The sequence below is a fragment of the Corvus brachyrhynchos genome, unplaced genomic scaffold (genome assembly GCF_000691975.1).
Source record: "Corvus brachyrhynchos isolate BGI_N302 unplaced genomic scaffold, ASM69197v1 scaffold544, whole genome shotgun sequence".
Classification (NCBI taxonomy): Eukaryota; Metazoa; Chordata; class Aves; order Passeriformes; family Corvidae; genus Corvus; species Corvus brachyrhynchos.
This window is the reverse complement of record NW_008238325.1, coordinates 2919148-2924503: the sequence shown is the minus strand read 5'-3', so window position 1 is coordinate 2924503 and position 5356 is coordinate 2919148. Positions and strand designations below refer to the sequence as shown.

The 5356-nt window shown below is 44.0% G+C and overlaps 1 long non-coding RNA gene across 1 annotated transcript in view; it reads right to left on the bottom strand.

Moving 5' to 3' along the window:
• Window positions 1-5350, bottom strand: part of LOC108446777 — a 10536-nt gene extending 5186 nt beyond the window's left edge. Inside the window, exon 1 of the long non-coding RNA XR_001862076.1 lies at window positions 143-5350. This is a non-coding gene — a long non-coding RNA (uncharacterized LOC108446777). The remainder of the gene's footprint in view (window positions 1-142) is intronic.
• Window positions 5351-5356: the final 6 nt, after the last annotated feature.

Here is a 5356-nt window from a genome sequence, read left to right as displayed (position 1 = left end):
TTTTTTTTTTTTTTTTTTTTTTTTTAATTTCTGTATGGGCAGAATGTTCATTCCTTAAGAAAAAACAAAAACAAAACCACACCAAAAAAAAACCAGCAGCAACCAAACTTAGGGAATAAGCAGCAGCTCCTTGGAGACTTACCCCCTGTCCCCCTGTCACTTGCTCAGGCATTTCTGTGCACAAAGGGAGAACAAAGCAGACCCAGCAATCCATCCTTGAGCTGCACAGACTGTCCATGCTGGCTCCCAGCTTGCTTGAGTTTCTAATGGCAACCACAAAAAGTCTTCAGCTATGGCAAGCAGTGCCATCTTTTTGTTAGGAGATGTTTGAAATCCTGCAAACTCTTTAAATAGCAACATCTTATGAACTACAGTGCTCAGATTAAAGAGGTTTTATCTACATTTTCTAGGACTTTCTCTTAACTGTTCTCCTATGGAAAGAATGGTCTTTGAATTACTGAGAGGAAATTCACTGTCAGAATTTCAAAATGGAATTGTAAAACTGGAAAAAAGAATGTATATAACTAAACTGGAGGTGAAGGGACACACTTCCCAGTTTCACAATTCTCCTTTAATATTCAGATTCACCTCATATTCACTGAACAAAAATTAGAAATAGGTGTAACTTTTGGAAAGTTTTATAACCTTTGACAGAAATTTCCTACTTTACTGTTAGACTGACCTAATCCTATTGGACCTGATTATCTACCCTGAAGCCTGTGGGAGTTTTACTAGTGAAAGTGTTGGGAGATATAAATTGTGTTGGAAAATTAAAAGGAAAATCAAAGAAGAACATATAATTCAAACAAGGCAGGAAATGTTTTTCGCATCAAAATATGAAATACTCACACACAAAATTTGGTTAACATATTGAAATCTCAAATACTTCCTGTTGGAAAATTCCCAATCAGCTCTATAAATGATGGAGCTGCCAGGTACCCTCCTTCTCTCACAGAGGAGACAATCTCTGCACCCACCTCTGAGGCAGTAAAGGAAGAGACAGGATCAGGAAATAGTGCTGGTAAATCAGCCGCAAAACAAGTAATATCAGTCTAAATATTAGCAAATACAAAATTATTTTTACAATAATATAGACAAGAATTTATAACTTCCATGACAAGAGTGACAGAAGCAGCAGTACCTCAGTCCTCAGTTGTGTTTCTTGGGTACACATTCTTTCTTACTCTTTTTCTTTTCATCCCAGTTTAGCAGTAAAACAGCATCTTGTTTCAAATTTGATGCTCCATGGGCATTACCAGGTCCTTTATTCCTGCAGTACAATGAGATGTGGTTTTCCCCTAAAAGCTTTTAGTTAATGCTGCAAAGCTTTCTGTTATTGCTGAATATTTTAGCAGCAGCAAAAAACAATTAAGAGGAAAATAGGAATAATTAAATGTCTTCTGCCATCTTGGATTGATTTACAGTTAAAATTTGGCAGTGTTCAGAGTAAAGTCTCTCACAGCCTACATACAGTTGTAGAGAAAAGAAAGAGGGGGCAGGAGGTTGGAAGGCTCGACCCTTCCTGAGTGCTGTGGCTGGCAGTGCTGTGGGGCTGCCTGTGTTGCTGGAGTAACTGTGTCCTCCATGGGAAAATCCTGCTACTTGCATTGGAAAGAGGCTCCACTCCCTTGGTTCATGTCCCTGCAAAAGCAGCGAAACCAGTGACAGAAGGATTTCACCAGTGCCTGGCTCTGTCACACTGACATCTCGTCTTTTCTTTGCTTGTGCTGACCCCTGTCACTCCTGTGCTTAGGGAGGGTTTTTGTGGGACAGAAGGAGCCTTATTCCCCCTGCATGCTAATTCTGGGACCGAGACTTGCTCTGAGCCGAGCACGGCTGGGTCTTCTTTAGCTGCCTGTGAACAGCCAGGGAAACAGAGGAGTTAGAAAGAATGTTATTTATATTGCTGCTCCCTAGCTGGCAGTTAATACAGACGGGATGTACAGCGATTCCTTCGGGGATTAACCGGCAGCTGGGCACTTCCCCTGGAGCCATTCCAGCCCTCCCCTCCCTGGGAGGCACAGAGGGGACGGATGTGCTGGGAATGCCCCTGGGGCGGCTGGAGGCAGTGGGGATCGGGCCCCAACCAGCAGCTAGGGTCACCTGCACAGCGCTGAAGCTGCAGGGCATGGCCAGGACCTGGCTTTGGGAAAGGTTCCAAAGAAACACAGCTCACAGCACATGCACGGGAATTCTCCTGGCTGCAGCTTCCACGGCACAGACTCTGCTCCACACCTCCTGACACCCCAAAACTGGCTGGGGGATAGAGAGAACTGATCAAAGTGGGTTAAGAAGTACTGACACCACAAACAGAGTAAGTCAGTTTAGTTAGAAGCACTGAATTACAGGTGTTTGCCCAACACCTCCAGGTGTTTGCAGGATTGAAGAGCTAATGCCCAGCACACACCAGAGACAGCCTGCAGCTGGACAGTACATGTGAAATGGTTCTGAACTTGAACATACAAAGTGTCCAAGGACTTTTCTTCCTTTTTTCTTCTTTGCCAGAAAGTACAGTCCCGATTCTGAGTCTTTTTTACATCTCCTGTAAATTACTGCATGAACATTTAAATCTGATTTTTACATTAAGATCTTACACAAAAGTATGCACTCAACCCTGTAACCTTTCCAAAGCTATGTTTAATCTGACTATTACTCGTGGGCTTGTCATCTTGAGAGAATCTCTCATTTGTTCTGAGCGACAAGATACCATTCTGCTGTACTGATTTGGAGAGAAGAAAATGGTGTATTTCATAGACCTAAAATATGTAGAGTATGACACTGATTGCACTGATTAAAAACTATCCTACAGGACACAAACAGTGAGCACTGTGTTTGAGACGTGAAGCATTTGGGTCATAAAGCCAGGTCTCACTGCTGGTTTTGCTCTTTGATTGCACAGAGAGGCAAAGCGTGCTTTTGATGTGGATGCAGGGAGAAGATGAATAGTCCTCCATTTTCCTTGGTAGATTTTCAGGCAATAACCACATTCCCCACTGAACTGTGCACACCCTCAAACCTCCACCTGCCTCATGCTGGTTATGATAAACGTGGGCTTCTGGATATCACGGAGTGTTTGGCTGCAGGCAGGTATTGAAATGCTTCTGGCTTGGTGCCAATTCCTGACACCAGCTTTTAGGTCTTGTGGCTGGGAAATGGGAGGTTCACTTAAAACTCTCCCTCATAAATGCTCAAGGTCAATATCTGGGTTAACTGCAGTGCTGTGAAGATGGGTGGAAAGCTTCCCTGCAGGTTCCTGCCCCCCATCCCAAGGGTGCAGCACTCCAGGCTCTATGCTGGGCAGGGATCTGACCCTAGGGAAGGATAAGCTGTCCTGCCTGGGCTCTGAGCAGCTCAGGTTTGGGCACTGCTACACAAGAGCCTCAGTGATTTCACAGTGACCTGGCTTTGTAGGAGGGCTTAATAACCATGTTTACATTTCTTTCTTCTCTTAAATTACAGAGTTGATTTTACTTTTCTTACGATGGCAATTTTATTGTAAGGTTTTATTTCTCTTCTACTTTGTATGAAATGGAACACTGAGGTGGCTGTTCAGGAATCAAAATTACTCCTGTAATTGCAGCACAGTGAATAAGTATGTGCAAGAGAATAATCTTGTAAAAGCTGATTACCTCGATTATTAATAATTAGGATTTATGAGTTAAGTAATATGCTGCAATTGTATCCAATTCCTTGGCAATTTCATGTGGAAAGTTGAGAGATAATTTTAGAAATAATCCATTGTGAAATCCCAAGTGACAACTAAACCAGCATCTTAGGTTCTGCCTGTAGCTTCTCCCTTCAGCTCTGGCTGTTTGAAGCTGAAGTGGCAATTTGCAGTCTCGTCTCATTTGTGGCCATACACATTTGTTCATTTTAATTTCTTTGTGCGTTGCTTAATTTGATTCTTAGCAAGATTTTTTGTTTTATTGGGTTCTCTTGGCAGAAGAATTAATAATACATCTGAGTAAGTGCATGTACGCAGGGTTGGCTGGTCCTTACATTTTCCTCTATATTTTTTTCTGATTGTTGAACAGATTCAGTATAAATTATTTTTTTCACATATTTAAAAAGATAAGGAATTACTTTCAATCTACTCTGATTATTTTTTTTCCCCGATTCAGTGATATATGAAATCTGGCAAATTCAAGTCTTGCAAGTATGGAGAGGACAATTACAAATCTAACAATCTTTTTTCTGTCCCTTCTCCCTTCAAGTTCAGCCAGGAGCCTAAGTGGTTGCCCATCCTTAAATAAGCAAGTCATTTTGTTGAGCACGCCCCAGAACTCTCTTCTCCACCCCCAGGAGGTGTCCAGCTCTCAGCAGCCAGCGCTGCGCTAGCCCATCCCTGTGTGTGCAGCTCTGGGCATTGCTTCCAGTTCAACTCCGCCGAGAAGCCACGTTTGCACCTTGCAGTAAAGAAAGCCAAGTGCGCTCCCGGCAGGTGCGGGGCACTGCCCTGCCAGCAAAGCCCTCCCTGCCGCAGCTGCGGCGTTTCCTGCGGGTCACTCGGAGATGAACGACCCGGCTGTTTCACACCGTGGCTGCAGGGCAGGGCTCACAGGAGCCACCTCGCGCTGAGTCCTCCAGCATCTCCGAACACTCCAGCTATCGCTGCTCTGCCGGTCCGGACGGAGGTGTTCATTACACAGGAACACAATCACACCTAGAGTTTGCCTTTCATGCGTTTGAGGGAAACCTGACAAACAGTCCAGCTTTAGGATTCAGTACTAGGGAAGCATTCGATATTGTATTTTACATTCCTAGCCAATGAGGCATTTCATAGTGGTGCTAATTCCTCATGTAAATGCTCCCTGTGCTGTGACAAGATGGCTTTTAAAACATAGGGATCCTTATTTTTTTCCAGTGGAAGCAGAGGCAGATTTTAACTGCAAAGGAGCGGATAGCAAAATAAAGGCATATTGTAATTACTACTGAATGTAACAGAGCAGAAAAATGTCTGTGTCACTTTATTTTAGTACTCTTGTGCTGAAGCTCTCCCCTCCTGGGAGTGCAGGGATCCTTGGCTGGTCTGCTGGAGTGGGCAGAGCTCGCGTCCTGGCACAGAAACATGAGCATATCTTTTGTTTGGCTTTTTAAAATCTACTTTGTTCTCCTTTGATGTATGTTTGAGCTGTATGTTGTCCCAAAGTCACAGCTAAGTTTCACCATTTTGACAGACACAGGTTTTTCAGGGTGATGTAGTTTGTCAGAATTCCCAGCAGATTCACTGTCTATGTCCAATTTTTTACGACAAAGCCCCTCCTTTCCCAGCTTTCTCCCCGCTCGCTGGCAGGCACCAGGGCAGCTCCAGCCGGCCAGGTGCTTCTAATGAACGAGCAGGTGCAGGGGCACAGGG